Genomic DNA, 12,709 nt, shown 5'->3' with positions numbered 1-12,709 from the left:
GATGTGATATATATATATATATATATATATATATATATATCACATCTTCTTTATCCATTCATCTGTTGATGGACATCTTGGCTCTTTCCATAGTTTGGCTATTGTGGACATTGCTGCTATAAACACTGGAGTGCACATATCCCTTTGGATCACTACATTTGTATCTTGGGGGTAAATACCCAGTAGTGCAATTGCTGGGTCGTATGGTAGCTCTATTTTCAACTTTTTGAGGAACCTCCATACTGTTTTCCAGAATGGCTGCACCAGCTTGCATTCCCACCAACAGTGTAGGAGGGTTCCCCTTTCTCCACATCCTCGCCAACATCTGTCATTTCCTGACTTGTTAATTTTAGCCATTCTGACTGGTGTGAGGTGGTATCTCACTGAGGTTTTGATTTGGATTTCCCTGATGTCGAGTGATGTTGAGCACTTTTTCATGTGTCTGTTGGCCATTTGGATGTCTTCCTTGCAGAAATGTCTGTTTATGTCTTCTGCCCATTTCTTGATTGGATTATTTGTTCTTTGGGTGTTGAGTTTGATAAGTTCTTTATAGATTTTGGATACTAGCCCTTTATCTGATATGTCATTTGCAAATATCTTCTCCCATTCTGTCAGTTGTTTCTTGGTTTTGATGACTGTTTCCTGTGCTGTGTAAAAGCTTTTTATCTTGATGAAGTCCCAATAGTTCATTTTTGCCCTTGTTTCCCTTGCCTTTGATGATGTTTCTAGGAAGATGTTGCTGCAGCTGAGGTCGAAGAAGTTGCTGCCTGTGTTCTCCTCAAGGATTTTAAGGGATTCCTGTCTCACATTTAGGTCTTTCAACCATTTGGAGTCTATTTTTGTGTGTGGTGTAAGGAAATGGTCCAGTTTCATTCTTCTGCATGTGGCTGTCCAATTTTCCCAACATCATTTGTTGAAGAGACTGTCTTTTTTTCCATTGGACATTCTTTCCTGCTTTATCAAAGATTAGTTGATCACAGAGTTGAGGGTCCATGTCTGGGCTCTCTGATTCTGTTCCATTGATCTATGTGTCAGTTTTTGTGCCAGTACCATACTGTTTGATGATTACAGCTTTGTAATATAGCTTGAAATCAGGCAACGTGATGCCGCCAGCTTTATTTTTCTTTTTCAACATTTCCTTGACAATTCAGGGTCTTTTCTGGTTCCATACAAATTTTAGGATTATTTGTTCCATTGTGTGAAAAAAGTGGATGGTATTTTGATAGGGATTGCATTAAATGTGTAGATTGCTCTAGGTAGCATAGACATTTTCACAATATTTGTTCTTCCAATCCATGAGCATGGAACGTTTTTCCATTTCTTTGTGTCTTCCTCAATTTCTTCCATGAGTATTCTATAGTTTTCTGAGTACAGATTCTTTGCCTCTTTGGTTAGATTTATTCCTAGGTACCTTATGGTTTTGGGTGCAATTGTAAATGGGATCGACTCCTTAATTTCTCTTTCTTCTGTCTTGTTGTTGATGTATAGAAATTCAACTGATTTCTGTGCATTGATTTTATATCCTGCCACTTTACTGAATTCCTGTATGAGTTCCAGCAGTTTTGGGGTGGAGTCTTTTGGGTTTTCCACATAAAGTATCCTATCATCTGCAAAGAGTGAGAGTTTCACTTCTTCTTTGCTGATTCGGATGCCTTTTATTTCTTTTTGTTGGATTGCTGCAGCTAGGACTTCTAGTACTATGTTGAATAGCAGTGGTTATAGTGGACATCCCTGCCATGTTCCTGACCTTAGAGGCAAAGCTCTCAATTTTCCCCCATGGAGAATATTCTCTGTGGGCTTTTCATAGATGGCTTTTATGATATTGAAATATGTACCTTCTATTCCTACACTGTGAAGAGTTTTAATCAAAAAATGATGCTGTACTTTGTCAAATGCTTTCTCTGCATCTCTTGAGAGGATCATACGGTTCTTGTTCTTTCTTTTATTGATGTATTGTATCACATTGATTGATTTGTGGATGTTGAACCAACCTTGCAGCCCAGGAATTAATCCCACTTGTCGTGGTGAATAATCCTTTTAATGTACTGTTGGATCCTATTGGCTACTATTTTGGTGAGAATTTTTACATTCATGTTCATCGGGGATATTCATCTGTAGTTCTCTTTTTTGGTGGGGTCTTTCTCTGGTTTTGGGATCAAGGTAATGGTGGCCTCATAAAATGAGTTTGGAAGTTTTCCTTCCATTTCTATTTTTTGGCACAGTTTCAGAAGAATTGGTATTAATTCTTTAAATGTTTGGTAGAATTTCCCTGGGAAGCCATCTGGCCCTGGGCTCTTGTTTATTGGGAGATTTTTGATTACTGCTTCAATTTCCTTACTGGTTATGGGTCTGTTCAGGTTTTCTATTTCTTCCTGGTTCAGTTTTGGTAGTTTATATGTCCCTAGGAATGCATCCATTTCTTCCAGATTATCTAATTTGCTGGCATATAGTTGCTCATAATATGTTTTTATAATTGTTTGTATTTCTTTGGTGTTTGTTGTGATCTCTCCTCTTTTATTCATGATTTTATTTATTTGGGTCCTGAAATGGACAGATCATCTAAGCAAAAGTTCAACAAGGAAATAAGAGCTTTAAATGACACACTGGACCAGATGAACTTCACAGATATAATCAGAACATTCCATCCCCAAACAACAGAATACACATTCTTCTCTAGTGCACATGGAACATTCTCCAGAATAGATCAAGTCCTGGGTCACAAATCAGTTCTCAACTGGTACCAAAAGATTGGGATCATTCCATGCATATTTTTGGACCACAGTGCTTTGAAACTGGAACTCAATCACAAGAGGAAAGTTGGAAAGAACTTCAGATACATGGAGGCTAAAGAGCATCCTACTAAAGAATGAATGGGTCAACCAGCAAATTAAAGAACTTAAAAAAAATCATGAAAGCAAATGAAAATGAAAACACAACTGTTCAAAATATTTTGGATGCAGCAAAGCCGGTCCTAAGAAGAAAGCATGTAGCAATACAAGCTTTTCTCAAGAAACAAGAAAGGTCTCAAATACACAACCTAACCCTACACCTAAAGGAGTTGGAAAAAGAACAGCAAATAAAACCTAAATCCAGCAGAAGGAGAGAAATAATAAAGATCAGAGCAGAAATCAATGAAATAGAAACCAAAAGAACAGTAGAACAGGTCAATGGAGCTAGGAGCTGGTTCTTTGAATAAGATTAATAAGATTAATAAGATTGATAAACCCCTGGCCAGACTTACCAAGAGGAAAAGAGAAAGGACCCTAATAAATAAAATCCTTTTGTCTTTTAAGAGATGGTTTAGAATATTTATTCCCTCAGAAAGATTTTTCCATTTTTAATTTGAATAGAAGTTTTGCTTTAATATATTCCTTTTCAGTGTTTTTTCAGGACAGACGACCTAAAGAGCTTTGCAGTTGGGGCTGTCTGTATAGTTGAATACAAATATGGGATAATATATTTGTTTTGCCTATATGTCATTGATTTCCTATATAATGATCCTTGAAGGTAACCATGAAGACCTTGAGAGATACATTTTATTTTGCTAATTTGGGGCAAGAGGTTTGGAGGGGTTGAAGACTGTGCTATGTGGTTCCACACAGCTGTGCAATCTAAATGTAAAGCTAACATTGCAGACAAAAGTACGAGTGAATTGTTGGATGGTAGAAGTGGGGTAGGTACTTTACAATGATAGATTATAGTTAATGAACCTTCTTCAAGGTCATATGGCTGTTGTCATGTTACTTTTTACATGTTGGGGAAACTGGCATCAGATACCTAATATTGTTTTTTGTTATCAGCAAACAGAAGTGATTATAAAATTCCAGTTCTGCTTAAGAATGAAAAATATGGATTGTTTTGGGTAATATGACATTTTAACAATATTAATCCTTCCAATCCATGAGCATAAAATATCTTTACTTGTTTGTGTCATCTTCAATTTCTTTCATCAGTGTTTTATGATTTTTGGACTACAGATAGTGGTCTTTCACCTCTTTGGTTAAGTTTATTCTTAGGTATTTTATTCCTTTTGGTTCAGTTGTAAATGATGTTTTTTAAATTTCTCTTTCTGCTGCTTCATTATTAGTGTATATAAATATTACTAATTTCTGGTTATTAATTTTGTATTCTGCCACTTTATTGAACTTGTTTATTATTTCTAGTAGTTTTTTGATGGACTCTTTAGGATTTTCTGTGTATAGTCTCATGTCATCTGAAAGTAGTGACAGTTTAACTTCTTCTTTACCAATATAGATGCCGCTTATTTCTTTTTCTTGTCTTAGTGCTGTGGCTAGGACTTCCAGTACAATGTTGAATAAAAGTGGTGAGAGTGGGCATTCCTGTTTTGTTTCTGACCTTAGAGGGAATGCTCTTAGTTTTTCAGCATTGGGTATGATGTTAGCTGTGGGTTTTTCATATATGGTTTTTATTATGTTGAGGTATGTTCCTTCTAACCCCACTTTGTTAATTTTTTTATCATGAATGGATGTTGATTCTTGTCAAATGCTTTTTCTGCATCTATTGAAATGATCATATGATTTTTACCCTTCATTTTGTTGATGTGGTGTAAGATGTTGATTGATTTCCAAAAATTCAACGCAATCCCTATCAAAATGCCACAGCATTTTTCACAAAACTAGAACAAATAATAGTAAAATTTGTATATAACCACAGAAGACCCCAAATAGCCAAAGCAATCCTGAGAAAGAAGAACAAAGCTGGAGGTATCACAATATCAGATTTCAAGATATGCTACAAATCTGTAGTAATCAAAACAGCATGATATTGGCACAAAAATGTACACATTCAATGGAACGGAAGAGAGAGCCCATAAATAAACCTATGATTATAAGGTCCATTGATCTATGACAAAGGAGGAAAAATATGCAATGAGAAAAAGTCTCTTCAATAAATCGTGCTGAGAAAACTGGACAGCTATATGTTAAAGAATTAAACTGGGCCACTTTCTAACATTATACACAAAAATAAAGTCAACACGGATTAAAGACCTACACATGAGACATGAACCCAAAATCCTGGAAGGCAGCACAGGTAGTAATTTCTCTGACGTTGGCCATGGCAATATTTTTCTAGATCTGTCTCCTAAGGCAAGAAAATAAAATTTAAAAAAATAAACTATTGGGAATACAGCAATATCAAAAACTAATGATGCTATCTTGGCCAATTGAATTTAAATAAAAAAAAAGCTTTCGCACAGTGAAGCAAACCATCAACAAAACTATAAGGCAACATACTGAATGGGAGAAGATATTTGCAAATTATATAACTGATAAGGGGTTCAAGTCCAAATTATATAAAGAACTTATACAACTTAACACTAAGAAACAATACAATTAAAAAATGAGCAGAGGACTTGAATAGACATTTTTCCAAAGAAGATTGAGAGATGACCAACAAACACATGAAAAAATGCTCAACATCACTAATCAGGAAAATGCAAATCAAAACCACAATGGGATATCTCCCTACACCAGTTAGAATGACTAAAATCAAAATGACAAGAAATAACAAGTGTTGGTAATGATGTGGAGAAAAAGGAACACTTGTGCACTGTTAGTAGGAATGTAAACTGGTATAGCCACTGTGGAAAACAGTATGGAGGTTCCTCAAAAAATTAAAAATAGAAACACCATATGATCCAATAATTCCACTACTGGGTATTTACCCATAGAAAATGAAAACCCTAATTCAAAAATATATATGCACTCCTATGCTTATTGCAACATTATTTACAATAGCCAATATATGGATGCAACCTGTGTCCATCAGTAAGTGAATGGATAAAGAAAATGTGTAATATATACACAACGGAATATTATGTAGCCATAGAGAAGACGAGATTGTGCCATTGGGACAACATGAATGGACCTAGGGTGTTATGCTAAGTGAAATATATCAGACTGAGAAGTACAAACACCATATGATTGCACTCATATGTGAAATCTAAAAAAAAAAAAATAATGAAGAAAGGAAAAGCAGAATTAGACCTATAAGGGGGTAGGTGTTGGACAGAATGGATGAAGGGGTGAGGGAGATACAGGCTTTCAGTTATGGAATGAATAAATCACAGGAATAAGAAGCACAGCATAAGGAATACAGTCAATGATATTGTAATAGCGATGTAACAGGACAGATGGTAGCTACCCTTGTGTTAAACATAGTATAATGTATAAACTTGTCAAACCACTAAGTCGTACCCCTGAAATGAATGCAACATTGTATGTAAATTATACTCAAAGGAAATAAAAGAAAAATGTGAAAGAATTAACAGAGCAACCCTTGGTTACTGCATTCTTGTTTGGACAGTATCTTTAATCTAAAAATGTACAGTAACTGTTGAAAGGTTATGAGTCAAGTTTATCAGTGCTTGGGTAATGATATAGAATAGAGTATAGGCAAAATACTAGGAAATACACAAAGTCACTAATTTAAATTTTGGTGTGGAGTATTGTTGACTACAGTAATGTTCTATATACTTACATATCATGTAGGGCACTCTCATTTTTATTTGGCTATATTTGAGACTTTGTAAAATATTCCTCATTTTATCTTGTTATTTTTTTGTTATTATTTCTTGGCATACCATCTACCATTTGTCTTTATTCCATTTTTTTTTTTGCTCTTATTTAAGGTCAAGTTAGTTAACATATGGTGTATTATTAATTTCAGGGTAGAATTTAGTGATTCATCAGTTACATATACCACCCAGTGCTCATTACATCAAGTGGCTTCCTTATTGCCCATCACGCAATTACCCTACCCACCTCCACTCCAGCAACCCTCAGTTTGTTCTCTATAGTTAAGAGTCTTTTATGGTTTGTCTCCCTTTCTGCTTTTATCTTATTTTATTTTTCCTTCCCTTCCTCTATGTTCATTTGTTTACCATGTGGCATGCATTCTACTAGGCTCTGATGATGTGGAAATGTGTATATATACATATTATTTGTGTGTGCATACAGTTTCCAAATTCTACTATATCTATACTGAGTGCTAATCAACAGCAAATATTAATAATTCAGTAAATATTTGCCATATCAAATAAATGAATTGAGATTTTTACTGCCTTATCCTCTAATTTTGACAATGGGAATTTAACAATATCTGTTTCCTACCTAATTTCTGTCTCTTTCTATCCTGACAGATGCTCTCAGTAAGTTAGAGATTAATAGATATTCTGATGTAACTCTTGATCTTATTTTGATTGAAACAGGGTTGTGGACAGCAAAATTGATAGGTGCTTATGGTGAGACTGTTGTTAAAAAAGTGCTAAAAAGGCTTCATATTTAGTTGTGCCTGGGGCAAGAATTATGACCTTCCTTAAAGTTATAATTTGGAAAAATACTTTGATTATTGTGCTTCTTTTAGCACAGTGTGGATTATCAGTAGATGTATTTGAGCAATTTTAATATCTCTATATTTTGATTGACATACTTTTTGTCATTTTCAATTATCTTCTTGCCCAAACAACATATGATAGAGTTTCATCATGGATAGAGCATTTATCTTTCTTGTTAGGTGATGTCTTTTCCAACAGAGAAGTTGTACAGCTAGTTATATGTCATATAATATCATATTCTGGAAGACAAATATTATACAGCATATTTATTGCATAAGTTAATTTTAGGGCACTTTTGTTATATATAAAATATGGAGAGGAAATAAAATGAAAATGCAGTGTGGAAGGATGTTCTGCTTAAAGTGCATGTTATGTATCAAAAGACAAGGTATTTTTGCACAGTGCTATAATTTAGTCATTAGTCTAACCCTTTGTTATTATCTAAAATAAGGATTTGAACTAAGCCAAATAATTATGTAAAAACTTAGTAAGCCTTACTAATTTGTAGAATCCAATCCCCCATATTATTATCATTATTATTTTTACTAAACCACAAGCTGAGCTAGTTTTTTTTTTTTTTAAATCCAATGATGTGGTTAGAACTGGAATTGAATTTATAGATTTTTTTCTATATCTATTGAACTGGAACAAAACTAATATGTAAAATATTCTCTAAATTGAGTAGATATCTCATTCAGTTCATACATTCTCAGCATAAAATATTTTGCACTATCTCCATCCTTAAGATATATTTAAAAATTGGGGCGCCTGGGTGGCTCAGACGGTTAAGTGCCTTCAGCTCAGGTCATGATCCCAGGGTCCCGGAATCAGGCCCAAGTCAGGCTCCCTGCTCAGCAGGAGCCTGCTTCTCCCTATCTTCCCAGCTCCTGCTCTCTCTATCTCTCTTGCTCACTCTCAAATAAATAAATAAAATCCTTAAAAATAAACTTAGAACACTGAAAACATTGTGAGCTTTTCCACATTAATAATTTATTTATAATGAATGTTTGAGAGACTTTATTTCCTCTTTATTTCTGACTTACAATAGCTTTTAATTCATTAGTTACTTTTTTAAAAGTTTTTATTTAAATTCCGATTAGTTAACATACGGTGTGACATTAGTTTCAGGTGTAGAATCTAGTGATTCATCACTTACATAAAACACCCAGTGTTCATCACAAGTGCCCTCCTTAATATCCATCACCCATTTAACCCATCCCCGCACCCACCTCCCCTCCAGCAACCTTCAGTTTGTTCTCTATATTTAAGAGTCTGTTTTATGGTTTGCCTTTCTTTTCCCCACTATGTTCATCTGTTTTGTTTCTTAAATTCCACATACGAGTGAAATCATACAGTATTTGTCTTTCTGTGAATGACTTATTTCACTTAGTATAATACTATCTAGCTCCATCTACATTGTTGCAAATGGCAAGATTTCATTCTTTTTTATGGCTGAATAAATATGGCTGAATCACAGATTCAGATTCTTTATCCATTCATCAGTTGGTGACATTTGGGTTCTTTCCATAATTTGGCTATTGTTGAGAATGCTGCTATAAACATTGGGGTGCATGTGTCCCTTCAATTCAGTATTTTGTATCCTTTGGGTAAATACCTAGAAGTGCAATTGCTTGGTCATAGTGTTGTTCTATTTTCTAGTTTTTGAGTAACCTCCATACTGTTTTTCTAGAGTTTCTATCCCAGTTTGCATTCTCACAGAGTGCAAGAGGTTTCTCCTTTCTCCATATCCTCACCAACATCAGTTGTTTCCTGTGTTGTTAATTTTAGCCATTCTGACAAGTGTGAAGTGATAGCTCATTGTAGTTTTCATTTGTATTTCCCTGATGATGAGTGATATTGAGCTTCTTTTCACATGTCATTGGCTATCTGTATGTCTTTTTGGGAAAAGTGTCTATTTATGTCTTCTGTCCATTTGACTGGAATATTTGTTTTTTGGGTGTTGAGTTTTAGAAATTCTTTATATATTTTGGATAATAACCCTTTATCAGATATGTCATTTACAAATATCTTATCCCATTCCAAAGGTTGTCTTTTAGTTTTGTTGATTGTTTTCTTTATTGTGCAGCTTTTTATCTTGATAAAGTCCAATAGTTTAATTTTGCTTTTGTTTCCTTTGCCTCAGAAGACATATCTAGTAAGAATTTGCTACAGCTGATGTCAAAGAAGTTACTGCCTGTGTTCTCCTCTAGGATTTTGATGTTTTTAATTAATGTTTAGAATAATGAGTAACTTAGAATAGATTGATCTATATCTGGTAAAATGTCAGTCTTGTTATTTGGATTATGGCAGTTTTATTTATTAACAGAATTTGAATTCCCTTTGGTTTGAATTCTGCTATGGTTTTTCACCAAGGAAACATTTTCCTTTCTTTAACAAATTAGGAATTTACCACGTAAGCATAAGAAATTAAAAACTGTTTTATAATCAATAAAACATATAATTCAATAAAACATTATTCAATATTAGGACTGTGTGCCTCTGAAACATAAGAAAAACAACAAAAAAGTTATTGGGGGTATAGCATTTAACTTTTTTTTTTCCTGAAAGAAGGGAGAAATATGTCTTTCTTGAAGGGAGACATTTGGCAGGTATAATACATTACTCTTCACTTAGGGAAAGATATTATAAGACAATTTTTAGTTGTAAATAGCAGTTATGATTTAAGACCTGTGTTGTGTAAGGCAAAAGCATTATAGTGGTAAATGGTCACTAGCTGTTCAGTTATAGTAACCTTAAATTGTATGTGTCCCTATTACACTGCCTTATTTAGAATAAAATATTTTAGATATTATTTGATCAGTTTAATTGTTATAATGAATAATTATTCTGAAAATATGTCTGTATACATTTTTCTCTGACTATAATACAACTACAGCTAGCTTTTCAATCATAATAAAACTCACATAGGTTTAATAGGGTTTAGAAGTGGAAAATTTGAAGAAGACTTGAAGAACTTAACACTGAACGCTGGAATATTGGACACATTGTTAACTGAAACTGATAACCTGTGAGAGATTCTTTTGTTCAGAACCAAGCTCTAATATTTTTTCTCAGGGTTAAATTATAGTCAGGAGAATAACATTATACACGCACACTTAATATTTTGTCCTATAATACTATTTTCTCCCATTCCAGATAGTAAAAATTCTGCCTCTTATAAGGTTTTGCATTAAATTTATATGACAAAAGTAATATACACCTATTAGTATTATCCGTTAGGAGGAAAGCAGGATTTTGCAAGTTGAAATAAAAGGCAAATACTATTTTCTTATAGAATAAATCCACTGTTATTGCTATCTTAATATTCTAGCTAATGTTCAACAAACTAATACTCAATAGACTTTAAAATTGGCTAATGGTCAATATTATATATATATGTGTGTGTGTATATATATATATATATATACACACATATATATATATATATATATATATGCAGTTTATACTAAGCTATCTGATCTGTGTACCATGGAATATAATAGATAACTAGAAATACAATGTTTATCTCACATATTCTTATTGGTGTTTTTCTGCTTTGAACATTAGGAGATTCTCAAGCTAGTTTTGATTTCGTGTTTTTTCCAGCAACACACATACTGAAATTGGAGTGATGCAGAGAAAGATTTGCATGGCCCCTCTACAAGGCATGTACATTTATAAAACAGTCTTCATATTTATCCTACTCATCTTTAAAGACTAGATCAAATGCCACCTCCTTTGATCTCCTCAGGTTGAATAGTTCTCTTTTGTGCTCCAAATGCATTTTTTTTCTCATTAAACTTTTGATTTAATGCGTCTCAAAATTCTGTAACAGATTTTTGGTCAAGTTGTTCCCATTAAAAAGTACTGATTTTAAAAGAGGGCACATTTTGAATGGAGCACTGGGTGTTATATGCAAACAATGAATCATGGAACACTACATCAAAAACTAATGATGTAATGTATGGTGATTAACATAACAAAATAAAAATAAAAAAAAAGTACTGATTTTAAAAACTAATAATTTAAAACTGCCACATACACACAATAAAACAAATAGTCCACAAAACATTCTCCTTTCCTTCCGGAGGTTTTACAATGCATTGTTATCATTAACCAGTCTTTTACTATTAAACTTAAATGGCCAATTGACACAAATAATTCTGAGACCGTTCTTCCACCACTGATTAAGACTGGGGTGGTAGGTATTGGGGATAATATTCATTTAGCCTTCTGAGCTTTCTGGTAGACTTGGTGACCTTGCCAGCTCCAGCTGCCGTCTTGTCCACTGCTTTGATGACACTTACAGCAACCGTCTGTATCATGTTACAAACAGCAAAATGGCCCAGAGGAGGATAGTCAGAGAAGCTCTCAACACACATAGCTTGCCAGGAACAATATCAACAATGGCAGCATCACCAGATTTCAAGAACCTGGGACCAAATGCATTGTTTATGTCAGTACTTTAGTCCTTAGTAAATGTGTATATCTTTCTTATTAGACTTTGAGCTCTGACCATGTGTAATGTACCTTTATATTTCTCACAACATCTAACACAATTCCTTGTAATAATAGCTACTCAAAATATCTTTATGGACTTGAATTTCTATAAGTCATTTGCTAAATATTACTGCAGTATACACTCACACTAATACCCAGGCTTATAACTTATATAAAATAAATGTGAGGAGATCATTTAAATTTTCCAGTTGCTATAGGTTTGGAGGATTTTCTGGATGTCCAACTGATAAAGAAATTGGTGACAAATTTTAGAAGGAGAGGGGAAAAGATTGTGTATGAAAGGAGAAATGTCCCTGGGTTCAAGTGTCACGTTTTTACAGCCAGTGGTTGTTTGGAACTCTAAAACAAATATATTAAACACTAAGATATACACTCATGCAAAATATTGTGGCAGTTGTCGATCTGTGCTGGCAATAGCTTACCCTGTGATGTCATTTAGATTGCTTTCTTCTTTTTCTTATATGTGATGTCTTATAAGCATACCATTTTCCCTTTGGAACAACTGGAATGACCTCTCTTCGCAGTATGTATAAAAAGTTATTTTGTAACAGCTTATAGCTCATGGAGAAAATGTACCTTTGCATCTGTTTGCTTGTAGATACAATACTATTAAAGACTTGCCATTTTCTTCCCAAAAATAGTCTTTAGGAAAAACTGCAGTCTGCACAAGTTATGGGCATTTTATTTTTGCCATATCTTAAAGCTTTCCAAGTGTTCTCAATGAGCCACTGCACTTTGATATTTTCACCTCTCCCACTTTATGTATGTGTATACATGTATTAGGTATGTATGTACATACACAGGTATACATTTTTTACCTTATTCAAATAT

General features: G+C 33.8%; 1 protein-coding gene and 1 non-coding gene across 2 annotated transcripts in view; both read left to right on the top strand.

Moving 5' to 3' along the window:
- DACH2 (dachshund family transcription factor 2) overlaps positions 1 to 12,709 on the top strand; it is a 990,389-nt gene that overhangs the window by 398,439 nt on the left and 579,241 nt on the right. The window lies entirely within an intron of this gene.
- LOC123323510 lies at positions 10,951 to 11,056 on the top strand. The gene has a single exon (XR_006539447.1). It is a non-coding gene; the product is annotated as a U6 spliceosomal RNA (small nuclear RNA).

The sequence above is a fragment of the Neomonachus schauinslandi genome, chromosome X (genome assembly GCF_002201575.2).
Source record: "Neomonachus schauinslandi chromosome X, ASM220157v2, whole genome shotgun sequence".
Taxonomy (NCBI): Eukaryota; Metazoa; Chordata; class Mammalia; order Carnivora; family Phocidae; genus Neomonachus; species Neomonachus schauinslandi.
The sequence above is the reverse complement of the archived record's forward strand: the minus strand, read 5'-3'. Positions and strand labels throughout refer to the sequence as shown.